Genomic DNA, 14856 nt, shown 5'->3' with positions numbered 1-14856 from the left:
AAAAAGAGTATCTCTTACAGAGGGATATTATGTCTTCAGCCACATCAATCAGTGATGGAAAATAATTCCCCTGGTTGCTGAAGGCACGTAATTAAAATATTCAGCGAGCTGCCAGTGAAAAATAGTATTTTTCTTGATGTAAATATGGAAATCCAACACCGAGCATGCAGTGCTCCTGTGGCTAATGGATTCTAAAGGAAAGCCAAGGACTGGAAACATGCAGAAACTCCCCTCTGCAGGCATCTTTAGCACCATTGTGTGCCTCTGTAGCTGAGACAATGGGACCAATTTTATGCTAATCAGTGGAAATAAAATGCAACATTTGGGTACAAGAGAAATTAGTTGACACCAGCACTTTTCTAAGGAGAAGTCTTGGTTTGGGGGTTATCGAAGTAGACAATGCTACGAGGTGCTTCAAATCTAATGCAAGTTCTGGCATCTGGAATACATGCGACTTTTTTATTTTCTTTTTTCATTTTTCTTTTTCTTTTGGCTTTAGTATCTTGAGGGACAAAAACTATGATTTGCTGCCAATAACTTTTTCTCTGAGTGAATTTTGTACTTTCACACGTCTGGGTTAAATGTCCTGTTTAAAGGTGCTTAAAAGTGATTGATAGTAAATCCTCAGAAAAAAAAGGCGAAATCAGAGGCAGTGGCAGAGAGAGGTCAAAGGCAAAGGGCCTTTGGTGGTGAATATGATCAAGTAATAGGGGGTGGCAGGCAGAGGGAGAGGCTGTGTTAATGTGTGTGTGTGCGCGCTTTGGGAAAACGTTTCTGTTGGATTGTCTGCCCATATTTTCCACCAGTTCTGCTGCTATACCAGAGCTTTTCTGGACTTCTATACATGACCCCTCTGTAAGACATGTGAAAATATGTTAAATGAACTGCGTGCATAATCATATGCTATGTTGCATACTTAACATTTTATTTCTATTTTATATATGTATAATTATTCCATGCAATTAAACATCTGCTGGTTCAAGAAATAGTGAAATAAAACAGGTAAGTTAAGGTATTGCTTGTTACATTTTGATTAGCATACTACTTTAATTGGAGCTTTATTTAGGGAGGCAAGCTAAGAGGGAACTGGGCTAGTTGCGTTGGATTGGAACAAGAATGAAGTCAGATACATTCAGATCAAAGATCTGATGATAAGAGAATGAGGATTCTGTGAAAGTGGGTTTTTGTGGAGAGAGCAAACCCTGAAGCCAAGATAGACAGCTTCAATGGAATTACTCAATGCATAGTTCTGGTTTTCACCATCCAGACAAGTAAATGGAACTGTGGAATCACTTAGGATGTGGTGGAGAAACGTGGAATGTGGCATTACCTTTTATTAAAGAAGTTATTCCCTCTCTCTGTGAAACTGATACTCATAATGGATTTGCCCCTGTAGTAAATATGGTTTGTCTAACAAAGCCTTGCTTGGATAATTTGCATTAGCTTGTGTAGAAGTATTTACCACTAGTGATTTTTAGCAGCCCAAATAATGCAAAGTGCTTTGATGACATGGTACTAAACTATTTCTGAATGTCCAAAGGAGTGCAGGCGTTCAGACACTGCTCTTGCTTCTCATCCAGGAAAAATATCAGAAATCGCTCTTAATAATGAAAGCTTTTTTAAGGCAAAAATAAAGGCTGTCTGAGAATATAACACTGACAGAGAGTGGTTTGCAATACTGGCATCACAAAATACGCTGGATCTAGATAGAATTTAATCTGAAAATACATGTGGCATTTGTTCACAATCAATATGCAAAGGGCTTTCTTTTTTTCTAGGCAGTAGTCATTGTTCTTTATTATTTTATCAATAAATTGGAAAATATTTAGATAGATAAGCAAAGGGGGAAAAACAAGCCAAAAAAAAAAACAAAACCCAAAACAATTGTGATATTATACAAAATAAAAATGATATTTATGAAGTCAATTTTTATCAAGAACATGCCTGTCAAAGTATTTCAGCCAACTTGATGAACAACACATCTTGTAGATATGAACAAAGAAAAAATTGGCTGCACTTAGCACCTCACTCTTCTGCATGTATTTTTCCCAATTCAACTGAATTAAATAGAAGCAGTGATGAGAAACAAGAAATTTCAAGTTTGCATTGATAAGATGAAGTTAATATTACTGAAATTTTCCTTAACCTCCCCATGCAGGTAAAGGATTAAACCCTCAGTATTAAACTTTCATGAATCACTTAAGAAATGTACATTCCAGTGAAATGTTAGCAGTACATGTACAATGCCTTGTGGAGCTTGGATTTTTCAGCAGGGATGCTTTAGGCTTTTTTAATTTATTTATTTTTTCTTTAGAGGAATTGCCCCTATTTTTATTTTGCCTCACAGAAAGCTTGATTCAAACCAAACTGTATTCATACAACCCATCACGTCCTTATTCTCCCACATCTCCCACCTCTCACTGGAAGAAACACAAAAATAAACCCTTACTTACGTACAGGTACAAAAGAATCTGTAAGTCCTTGAGTAAGAGCATAGCCTTGCAGAGAGGGCAGAATATGGCCTTTCCATCAGCCAAGCTATGCAGCTCTTATGCTTGCTGCTGTACCAAGCTGTACAAAGGCTTTGTGCACTCAGGGTGTAACAGTTGGAGCTTTGACTTTCTGAGATGGTGAGTTTGCTTGTCCCCGTTTCTCTTCAGTCTTGCATCAATATCTTTCTGATAAAAACTTTATGCAAATTGTGATGAAATTACTCCTGTCTTCCTAATGTTTGAATTTTGTTCAGAAAGGAAAAAAGCTTCCACACCGCATCAGGTCTAAACTAAACTCGGCCATCCCAGGTTTGCTTACCATTTGCTTCCATCATGCTCTGAGGACAGTGGGGAGAAATAAAGACAGCCCTCAGTGTTAAGGAGCTGCTCCTTATGACCACATGCTGGAGCAGAACTGGGCTCTGCCATGTGTTCATAGGACTTCTGCGTCCTTCTGTGAGCACCTGGCCAACTGATACACTCCCACTGATCTCCAAGTCCCTCAGTCAATACTAAGAAGAAATGTGAAATATGGAACTGAAAGATGTTTACTTGTGCTGGCTGTGATGCTGGTCAAGCAACAAAGGGTAGATGCCAACTTTCTTGTGTTGGCTTGCTCTATTATTGCAAGTTTTTAAGAGGCAGAAACTGCAGAAAATAGAAGAAATAGCAGACAGAGGGTATTTACTCTGTCTGGTTTTTGTGTGGCATAGAGAAACCGCAAACGCAATAGCAGACTCTTAGAGAAGAGTGTCTTTTGGCTTAGAGATACCAAAATACATTGTGTATCACTCTTTTCAGGGCTGCTTCAGGCTTCAGAAGAATTGCCACTTTTGCAGTCAAATCCAAGTAACATCTGCTCTATGCAACCAGTCAATATTGTGGAAAAGTTCAAAGAATGAAGATCATTAGTAGTGTCAGCTTTACAACCAGAAGGTAATGGCATTAAAGTGAGCAAGTATAATACCCAACAATACCAGGCTCATTAACCAGTGATTTATCATGATGAAAAGACCTGTTTAACCTTTAGTCTTCACATGCTTTCTCTTTTTAACAAAAAGAGCTATTATTTCTAGTTGTCAAGTGATAATTTGTGAGTTGTTAAAGGGATGTATTAAATTATACTTTAAATGATTATACACAGTTACATAAATATTACATTTCCATTGGGATAAGTTGAAAATACTATTTTTTCTCTCTCTTTAATTTTGTTCAGCCATTTGGAAAGTAAAATTAAGGCATTATATATATTGAGCCTCTCAGTATATGACTTTTAATCAAGTTATATCAAGTTCGATGTATGAACCAAGTGACAACAGTTTCACAGAAGCAGCAAAATCCACATAAAATGTTTTGAGGGCTGCATATTTTGTGGAGAAAACTCGTTCTTGTCTCTGACTAAATTAATAGGTGCATATAGCTGACTGCCTTGGAAAATCATATTTCTCTCATCCATGGGCTGGATGAGAGAAGCTTAATTCAGATTCTCTTGGAAAGGAAGCACTGATTCTAGACAGCTTTGCCAGTTGCCATTTAACCTTGTGTACAGCAAATCTACCAGTACAGTTTATTCTGACCTATGACATCTGTGCTTTGCCAGCAATAAGCCTCTATGAAAACATCAACTCTAACTTGGTGCCATAAGATTTTGTGACTTTTGTGATGTAGGCAAATGTCCATCAAGGATTGGAAAGATTATGAAATTCATTTCAGATCTCGTTAGATAGTTCATATTCATGTTGCAAGTTGCCAGGAACACTGTGTCCTCTATGTCTAGTTTTACACTTGCTCTGTCTGGCTATTCTGTTGTCTGTCCTTAGTTCTGTTATACAAGGTGAAATACAAGTTTTTACTTCACCTACAAGTAAAAATATAATTTTTACTTGATTAATTCTTCAAGGAGGTTGTACACAATGAGATGCTAGAGACACAAACTAAAGTGCAAAAGTAGATAAAATAGAGTGAGTGTGGACTTCACACCTGTTTTTTATGCCCACTTTTTAAATGTTGTAAGACTACAGACAGCTAGATATCCTCTTTCTCAGCCTCCATGCAATATTAGTGTTTTGTCTTTGGAGATGCATATCCTCATCTCTGTAGTAATGTTTTTTAGGACTGGGTAGACTTTTTGTGATGTATCACTGTCCACCAATTTTGCTGTAAAATCATAGAATCATAGAATCCTTAGAGTTGGAAGGGACTTCTGAAGGCTATCTAGTCCAAAAATATTCTTGGTTATAAAGAGACTGTTTGAAATCCTTGCTGCATTTGAGAAACAATTTTGACTGAAAATAAACCATAGCAATCCCTTTATATATACGTGTGTGTGTATATATATATGTATATATAAAGATAATCCTGAACTCTACTCTGAACTGAGAAGTCAATCATTTGGGTGTTTGAGAGGATCAGGCTCCTTGCAGAAAACAAAATTTTTTGTAGGATGAGTATTCAGTCCTTTCCCAACAGTCTTGTAAAAAATGTGGATCCTTCCTCCTTGAGGCAGCAGCAGTCCTTGATTTCTGTGGTTGCTGCAGGACTTGGCAATTTGGGTGATATTTGACTCCTATAAGAGCGGGGTCTCAGCTTTTGTCTTTCATCTGCAGTCTGACGGTGAGGGGGAGAGTGACAAGAGGTGGGCAAGTCTCCAAAGGAAAGAAGACAAGCTTTGTATTATTATTTTTTTTTTTTCTGTACAACTGGAGGATTTGAACAATTGACTGGATATTTAAATTTAATAATAATCTTATTAAAATTCTGTCCTCGTTCTGCAATTTCACCTGGAATAGAGCTTTCATTACATATTTGCCTGTGGAAAAAAGATCCAGGTGCAAATGGAAATACAACTATATTTGTAGTTTCCCTTTGAAAACATGGAAAATGCTCAAATCTTCTGTCCGAAAAATTTTTGAGTGGTCGAGTTAATGAATTCTCACAGGGAGGAGAGGAAAAAAAAAAAGCAAATCAGAAGAATTTGGCAAATTCAGCTTTTGTTTGCAACTATTTGTAGTGCTCTGGCAGTGATGTCAGATTAGTTTTGCAGCTGTAGCATATATTTGCTCTTTCTGGGCTCACTTTTGTGAGCGCCTCAATATTCTGTCTCTCATGAACCATTTCAGGGCTGTTATTTTAGAGATAACCCACATGTTTGAGTGCTTTCCTAAATCTGCATTGAAATAAGCACCACAAAGCCTTGTGAGGATTTATGATGTTTGGGATGAGAAGCAGCATGGTGCCTTGCAGGAAGATGGAACCACTGGAATGGTCATCTGGACTTTTCTTCAGGGCTATCCATACTTAGATGGATTTCCAATCATTCTGCAGTACGGAAAAATTGATATTCTATACTTATTCAGGAAAAAAAAACCCCACACATGAATTACAGGAGCTGATTTTATTAGGTTGCTTGACCTAAGGAACCAAAATTGTACCACAAACACACTTCTTTAATAGTAAAAGTCCCCCAGAAAATTTAAAAGATGGATATATTTGAAAGATACATTGTACAAGGGCTTTGAAAGAGAGCTTAAAAGCAGCTTGGTAATACAGAACGGGCTCAGCAGCTTGGCACATCATGTAGTGTATATCTACATACACATTAAAATGCACTTGGTCTCAGAAACGGGCTTTCTCCACTCCTTCTACCCTGCCTCCCCCTCCCCCCCAATTCTGTGCTGCCTAACAAAAGGTTTTCTACAAAAGAAATTCTTCCTGGTTTGTAAAACAGTTGTGTAAAACTTGGACTGTAAAGCCACAGTTGACTGCTTTAATGTGGAACAGTTGGGAGGGTGGGGAATCACTGGCAGGTTGGGACAGGACACAGCAATGGTGCCCCTATTCTGTCGAGGGTCTACTTAGTCACACCACCTGCTCCCCCTATTCTTTCAAAGGCAAACCAGTCATGACAGTATGAACAGACGGATGTTTAGCCTCAATACCTTGGACACACAGCACCAGACGGAGCAAGGGGTGTTAAGAAAAGATAAATTAAGTGATCAATAAAGATAAGGGACCTGTTTAGCAGTAAATGGTGGGGACAGAGCAGACAGAACAAGGGGGGAAACGTGTGTTAAATAATGCAACTGTGTGTTCATCTAAACTCAAACTTTTCAAATCCATGTGTTGTTCCTCAAAAACCCTTTTTTCTTTTTTTTTTCCCCCAGCATTGGTTAATTGTGCTTCAGGTAGATGGCAGGGAAGTGTCTGCAGGCACAGAGAAACTCCCCATCAGTCAGCTTCACTGTTTGGTGTTTGGCTAGAGAAGTCTTCCCACAGCAGAGGCTGTGTCCAGAGGTGAGTCAGTGACCTCTGCACCTCCTGTCTTCCCTATATAAGGGAAAGCATAGTCAGGAGTAATGAAGCTCTGACAGAGACTGACTATCAGCTGAGTGACAGTTAAGTAATCCCTACCCATGGGTCTGTTTTAACAGGCTACAACGCTCTTTGTCTCAAGGGCACTCCTCTTGTTCTGTCCTTTTGCCTTGCATAGTCAAGGTCTTGATTTCAGGCTTGGACTTCAAAGCATGACTGTAGTTTAGCAAGAAGCTATTAAAACCAACCTACAATGTTTATTCACCTTCAAGGTTAAAAAAAAAAAAAAAAAAAAAAAAGCATTCATTTCAATAGGTGCTGAAAAATGGTGTGGTTTTATGTAGCAGTGGTCTATGCCCCAGAAAATGTTTTGTTAATGCCAATAAAAGAAGCCACCACCAACACAAAGGTCCATGAACAGCCTGATACCTGGTTGATATGAAGTTGTGGCCTCACAGGGTGGTCCCAAGCTCATGCAGAATTAACTGTGAACCTCTCAGAAGGGTCTTATTACAATGGACATCTTATCACAAACTAAGTTAACCAATGTAGCCATTTTTCTGCTTGTGTTATCCTAATATGATTAAATATTTAATTCTGCTTAAATGGTTGATTGCCAGACTTTATTAGACTCTCTTGACTGTGATTCATTGAGTAGATCATAGAGGTCTTGCAGCTTCAGCTCTAAACTTTTATGTAATTTACTTTGTGTACTTGCTGTATGATGCTGAAATTGTGCTATTGTAAAGGGTTTTTAAGGTGCTGTACTCCAAAATATCCCAGGATATGAACATTGAATTGTAGTGGTACAGCAGGGCAATTCATTTCTCTGTTATAAAATTATATAAAAGGCTCTTCTTTTTCACTAGGTTAGAAAAAATGATGAGATCATTGGTAGGGACTGTCTCTAAAGGGAGAAACAGCTCAAAAAAAAATTGAATCAGCCACAGTGACTTGGAGATGACTTGGAAGTGAAGCTGAGCCTCAGCTGTTCTCTCCAGTGTCATCCTGAACTGACACTTTGATTTTCCTCTGAGCTGAAATGATTCTCACTGAATGTCCTCTGCAGCTGATCCTGAGCAGCTGTGGGTGCTTGAGCAGTGGGAACACATTTCCTGCGGACAGAGGCCAGCACAGCTGCGTGGAGCCAGCTGTCCACATCAGGTGGCTCTCAGCACTGGGAAGATGGAGGTACCTCCACAAACCTCTCAGCATTTCATGTCCAGCATATGGTTCTGGGCACCCTGCCTGTTCCTGTGAACCACTCATAAAAATAAAATGCTAGCCTGTAGAGATGCTGGCTAGCTCAGATGAGGAATTTTCCTTTGCTCCCAGTAGCACTATCATTCTTTGCCACATCAGTTGATATGGATGCCAGTGCTGCTGTTCAAAGGCAGTGCAGGATCCCTTTATTTTCACTGTCCACAGGTTTTATGGATCATAAGAATGCCAGGATAAGGACAACCTGGAGAATGAACCTTCTACCCATTTTAGATGTAAGCTGTGAGCCACGCTATGGATATCTGGATATGTGCAGTAGCAAGCCGAATAAGCGATTGGAATTTCTCTGACATCCGTGAAAGTTTATAGTTCTGGAAGTTCTGGATGTTGATCCCTTGTTCTTTTCCAGCTAATTTTTCCTTTTCCCTTGATGAGAGAGGAGCTTTCTTCTGCCATGCATTCCTTGCTGCCCAGAACCATTGGGTTCAGCTGTGCTTGGAGACCTGCCTAGGTTGGAGTGTGTATACTACTTCCCCACTTGCATTTTTAATGTTTTTCTTGGGAAGCATGGGTGAAAAGGGAGAAGGCATTAAAGAAAAAGGGTAAAGAGTGAAGGATATGAATGGCTTCTTGTGGTGGTGTTGAGCCCTAGTGCCGTGTCACATCAGCACTTGCAAATGGAATGGTGGTGCTGACTAGAAGCAGGAAATGAATTGTCAAAACTTGTGGAAATTGAACATGTAAGCAAAGAAATTAATGCAAAATTTTTCCACTTTTAAAACTAATTTTAGACTTTGTACATAAAGACTTTGAAGAGAAGTACAGCCCCATGCCATCATTCTGTGCTTCATTCTGTCATTACTCAAAAGGAACATACTCTCTTGCAAAGCCTGGGATTGAAAAATATCTAAAGGAGGGCTTCTTTCACACTCTGAGGTAAATTAAACAGGTAAAAACACAGCAGCTCTGTGTGAGTCAGAATCTTCTGATTTTAGAATTAGGCCCTGTTAAGCATAAACATGCAGTGAGCGCAATGAGTTTTGTTGTCCTTTCAAATCAGCAGGGTTGAGATGTCTGCTTTTGTGCTAAAAAAAAAGTGATGGGAAATTCTTCTGTGTAGGAAGTGTACTGACAGTGCTGCGAGGAACATGGATTGGCAGAGTACCGTTATTTTTACTGCTGGATTGCTGGGCTGAGGTCAATGGGATGAAGAAGGCCAATGGCATCCTAGCTTGTATCAGGAATGGTATGATGAGCAGGACTAGGGAAGTCATCCACCATGCCCCTGTACTCGGCACTGGTGAGCCCTCACCTCGAGTACTGTGTTCAGTTTTGGGCAACTCAGTACAGAATAGACATTGAGGTGCTGGAGCAGATCCAAAGAAGGGCAACAGGGCTTGTGAAGGGCTTGGAGAATATGCCCTATGAGGAGAGACTGAAGGAACTGGGACTGTTTAGTCTGGGAAAAGGAGGCTGAGGGCAGATCTTACTGCTCTCTTCCAATATCTGAAAGGTGATTGCAGTGAGAGCGGGGTTGTTCTCACTCGTGACAAGATGAGGGGAAATGGCCTCAAGTTGCACCAGGGGAGATTTAGGTTGAATATCACAAAAACCTTCTTTACAGAAAGGGTGCTTAAGCACTGGAATAGGCTCCCCAGGGAGGTGGTTGAGTCACCATCCTGGATGTGTTTAAAAACCGTTTGGATGTGGTACTCAGGGACATGATTTAGCAAAGGGTTGTTAGAGTTATGGTAGTATGGTTAGGTTGCAGTTGGACTGGTTGACCTTTAAGGTCTATTCCAACCTGAGCAATTCTATGATTCCGTGATTCTATGAAGTTCAACAAGACCAAGTGCTGGGCCCTGCGCTTTGGCCATGACAACCCCAGGCATTGCTACAGGCTTGGGACAGTGGCTGAGAACTGTGTGGAAGAAAAGGACCGGGGGGTGTTGGTTGATGCTTGGCTGAACGAGAGTCGGCAGTGTGCCCAGGTCGCCAAGAAGGCCAACAGCATCCTGGCTTGGATCAGAAATAGTGCAGCCAGTGGGAGAAGGAGGAGACTGTGTGGTGAAGCTGCACCTTTGAGTGCTGAGTTCAGTGTTGGGCTCCTCACTGCAAGAAACACATTGAGGCCCGGGAGCTTGTTCAGAAATGGGCAGTGAAGTTGGTGAGGGGTCTGGAGCACAAGTCTTGCAGGCTATGGCTGAGGGAACTGGGATCGATCATCTTGGAGAAGTAGAGGCTCAGGGGAGCTCTCATCGCTGTCTACAAGTGCCTGAGTGGAGGTTGTGGCAAGGTGGGGGTTAGCCTGTCCTCCTGGGTAACAGTGAAAGGATGAAAAGAAATGGCCTCAAGTTGTGTCAGGGGAGGTTCAGGTTGAATATCAGGAAAACTTCTCTGAAAGAGTGATAATGCATTAAAATGGGCTGTCCAGGAAGGTTGGGGAGTCACTGTCCCTGGAGGTGTTCAGGAACCATGGAGATGTGGTACTGAGGGACATGGTTTAGTGGGCAATATTGGTGGTAGGTGGACGATTGGAGTGGGTGATCTTGGAGTTCTTCTCCAACCTTGGTGATTTTGTGATTCATTAGGACAGATCCTTGATGGCACAGTGTGCTTTCAGCAACAGGCAACCATTGTCTGCTTTGTGTAGGAAGAACATAATATTACTGGAAAACCACAAACTCCATAAAACAGATCCCTGGTTTGGTAATTACCTTGGTACATTCTTTGATTAATGATTTTCATCTGTGGGATTATCATTCATCAGCCCAGCAATAAAGCTGTTTATTTTTATGAGATATTTAATAATTTTGGCTCTGAGAATTGCATGGTCCATTAGTGTTGGTACATCAGCTAAATGTGCACATAGCATCATTGGATGACTCAAACAAACAACTGGGAGCATTATTATGTGTTTTGAAATTTACCACAGTGCAGCAACAGCATGATTCATTTGGCAGTCTTCTCTCACAGCTTATTGCAATTATTTTAGAAGACCATGGGTCTTTTTCCACATAAAGTCAGCTTGGCAGCAAGATGTATCCCATGAACAAAGTGTGTGACCCTTAATAATAATAATAAGCTGCTTCAAATTCATTATGAATACTTAGCAGAGAGAAAAAAAAATTGGCTTGAAGAGAGGCAGAAGCGGGAGGAGTGCAGCTCAAGGACTGAGTTGGTGTGAAAGTTGGAATGAGCCACAGTTAGTTGGTTTTGGGCTGTAGTGAGATCACAGGTGTCTGTGGTGAATGCTGCCAGCTCTCTTTGTCTCTGTGTGAGCTCTTTTTTATGGGCTGAGCTTTTTCTCTTGTCCAAATCCAAATTTTCAGGGGGACATTTTTTGCCTAAACTTCAGTTACCTGTTTTGCCTGGAGGTGGACTAACTGGAACAGAAATCTCATGGCTTGACGCTACAGGAGCTCAGGCCATGGGACCAGGAGATTGGAAACTATGGGAGTAACACTGACATGAATAGGAGGCCATGATACCAGAGACTGTGGAAGCTGAAGGATGCAGGCTGGAGACCGTGGGACTAGGGTGCACAAGTCTACAAGCTATTAGGACAGAGGTTTTGGAGACTGTTGGAGATGAGGCCATGGAATGGGAGGATGGGGAGGCTATGAAAACTGAGACCACAAGAGTGGAGTCCATGGGACCAGACGCCATAGAGCTGAAGAATATATGAACTGAACTCATGGGATCTGAGGTCATGGGACTGTGCTAGCTGGGGCTATGTTATAAACCCAGTAATCTGAATTAAAAGTAAACTTTGCTTGGAGGAATGAGAGATGTGATGGGAATTTCTGCCCACTTGGCTTTTGAAGCTGGGACCTTCCTGGATTTCTCCAGCAGAGATGTGGAGCGGAACACCCGAAGAGCTGTTGAAATGCTTGCAGTTCACCCCAACACAACCTCATTTCTCTTTGTCTCTAGTCCTGGCTCAACTTGAGTCTCTGGAAACATAATATTTAGACAAATGTGTGTTGTCCTTTCAGCAGCAGTTTGGCAACCGTTGCTCTTTCATTAATCATCCACACAGTGTGGCAATGACCTGATTTCTCATAGCCGTGGGGTTGGGTATTATAGGAGGCAGCATTACCCCCAAGGCAAAACTGAATCTGTCAGATCTGCCACAGAGGAGCTGGCTGGCAGCGGGTGCCCTGCTGTGAAAAGGAAGGAGTAGGGAGAAAGGAAATGAAGGGCTTTGTCTTTGGGGGAGGCACGTGGTCACTTGCATGACCAGCTGCTACCTTCTATAGTTTTCCGAAATTCCTACAAGGTCATAGACAGCCTGCCCAAGTTTTCTTCTATCCTAGTATGCATGGCAGCCAGAAATGAGAAGTGTATCAGAACTGCCATTCCTGTTTGGATTTCAGGGCTCCAAGCAGGTTGATTGTGCCTGTCCTCATCCTCTTATGGCCTGGGGAAGGAAGATGCAGAACTACTGTTCTTACAGCCCTGAGCAGACTCATCAGGGCAGCTCACGGCCTGCTGAAGGCACTAATTGAGCTCATGTAACTCAGGTACAAGATCAGGGAGTAAGTGCTGGACTGCCTCTAATTCATACATTCCACTTTGGCTGTACTAGGAAACACAGTGTAGTCTCCTTGTGTTCTAAAATCCAGGTAAAAGGCAACAAATGATCATAGCATAATAACTAAAAAATTGCACTTTAAATGCTTGCAATTAAATCGATCATATATGGAGTGAGATTGAAACACTGCTTAATAAAGAGGGTCTGTGACATTTCAGTTTCTTGTTGATAAAACTGTTTGATGAGCAGATCTTGGTAACACAAGAACAAATCATGCAATACTCCTTAATGCTGCACTGCCACTCTGCTTTTGGCTGCTCTCAAATTTGTTTATCACAAAGGGTCAGAATATTTTCCATTTTCTCATCTGTCTAAAACACTTATCTTGTGATCAAATGCTAATGCTTAGGATAAAAACACTAAATAAATAAACTGTATGCAACAAAGATAGATTTTAGTACCAAAATTCAGGAAGGTGTAATCAACGGAATGACAGTGTTAAGCTTCAGGTACAATACAATATTGAAAAAAAAAAAAGAAAAGAAAAATATATTCTTCAGATGTTTTTTCAATTATTGCTATTCTGTGTGTTCCCATCTTTCCTGTGCCCTACACCTTCATTTACACAGTGATTTTTCAAATGTGAAGCTATCTAGATCAGAAGAGAGCATTTTCTAAATTGTTGATGGAGGGACTTGGTCATGATAGAAAATATTGCCCCCAAAACATTGTGTTTCTAATCAGTGCCTGTTGTATACAACTTGTAGCTTCATATTCTGTTAAGACTGCCTTTGGCATTGCACTTTTTGGGACTGTTTGGTGCATTTTCTTATTGCTGTCGCCGAAGGTGCATTGTTGGCACCATGGGAGAAACAGTCTTGCATTTATTTTATCTTGCATCATCTGCACTCTGCACACAGAGTGATTACTCCAGCTGTACAAATAATGTAGGAAATGGATTTTTCTTGCTTTGGAATTATGCAAGCCCAGCAAATACTCTCAACAATTGCTCCTTAAGTCAGTGAAATTTAAAGCCATTCAGTTTTCTTGTAAGGAGCTCACGGCCTCTTTGATGATGAGGTTTGTTAAGCCCAAATGTGGAGAACTAATAAAATAATAAAAAGACTCCAGAGGTGTTTATAGATTCCAATTATCTCCTGCTTTCTCTCCCAGGATTGGGCTGGGCAGGATTGTGCTGCCCTCAAGTAGTACTTGAGTCCAGGCTGCATTTTCTGCTGGCTGTCGCCGAGGTTTCTTCTTTGTGGCTGAATCGCCTTAGTGCAGGCAGTGTACAGAGGTGCTAAGGGCTCACCCAGACAAAGCAGACATGCTTCACAAAGGCAAAGGAGCAAAAGGAAGCAAAATTGAATCTCTAGCACCCAGCTCCTGGGCAAACAGACAAAACTAATGGATCCACTCTTGCTCCTCCCATCCAATTACTGTGATCCAGTAGAGAGAATATGACAACATCGGTTCACACAAATTCTAATGCTCTTAATCCCTTCCATACACATAAACCTCACATTCACCACCGTTACTTCATTATCGAGCCACCCAGGCAGACGGAGTGTTGGAATGGACCCACCGGCTGCAAAAACTTGCCTCCTTCAGGTTTTAATCAGCTAATGAGGGATATGCAAATGCCAAGCTTATGGGATTACGGTTTGTCTTACAGCAGTCCTCCCCACCGTGATACAGTACTAATACAGGTGTTAGTAAACTGGTTATTAGGCGCTGGCTAATGTTGGGCCATTCACACGGTGATTGCGCTCGCGGCCCTGCCATTTGTAGTGGTGTTTGTGACCCGTCAGGAGATCTCTTAGTGCTGTGGTGGGTCTGACGTGAACGCCTTACTCTTTGGTATGAAGTTAATAAATCCTGTTGGTCTGGTATTTAGCCATAGACAGCAGCACATGACTGAAATGGGGATTGCTCCTCCGCCCCTATTGCCTGGGAAATTGCTGTGGGAGGGCAAAGGGGGAGTTTAATTAACAGCTGCTTAACATTTATATGGACTGATCGCATACTTTTGAAGGAAGTGCAGAGCACAGCAATATGATTAACATATATTTTCTCTCGGTCACAACTATCCAACTGTCTTTTGTGAAAGAATGGGCAGCCTCAAAGTGTACAGCAAGAACAAAATCCACTGTTTCTAGGGATGAGCAATCTGTTTGGGGCTCTGGTTGGTTTGGTGGTTCAGAGCAACTCTCTGCTTTTTCATTTTCCTCATCTTGTAGTTTTTCTTTGAAATGTTCTTTCATTACACAATTCACAGTTCATTTGTTCTCCACA

At 41.2% G+C, this 14856-nt stretch overlaps 1 long non-coding RNA gene across 1 annotated transcript in view; it reads left to right on the top strand.

Annotated features, from left to right (window-relative positions):
- Positions 1-6717, top strand: part of LOC149917665 (uncharacterized) — a 39851-nt gene extending 33134 nt beyond the window's left edge. Inside the window, exons 3-4 of the long non-coding RNA XR_016467224.1 lie at positions 3294-3428; positions 6656-6717. This is a non-coding gene — a long non-coding RNA (uncharacterized LOC149917665). The remainder of the gene's footprint in view (positions 1-3293; positions 3429-6655) is intronic.
- The last annotated feature ends 8139 nt before the right edge of the window (positions 6718-14856 follow it).

The sequence above is a fragment of the Phasianus colchicus genome, chromosome 5 (assembly GCF_987193195.1).
Source record: "Phasianus colchicus chromosome 5, bPhaCol1.hap1.1, whole genome shotgun sequence".
Classification (NCBI taxonomy): Eukaryota; Metazoa; Chordata; class Aves; order Galliformes; family Phasianidae; genus Phasianus; species Phasianus colchicus.
This window is presented reverse-complemented; position numbering and strand designations above follow the sequence as displayed.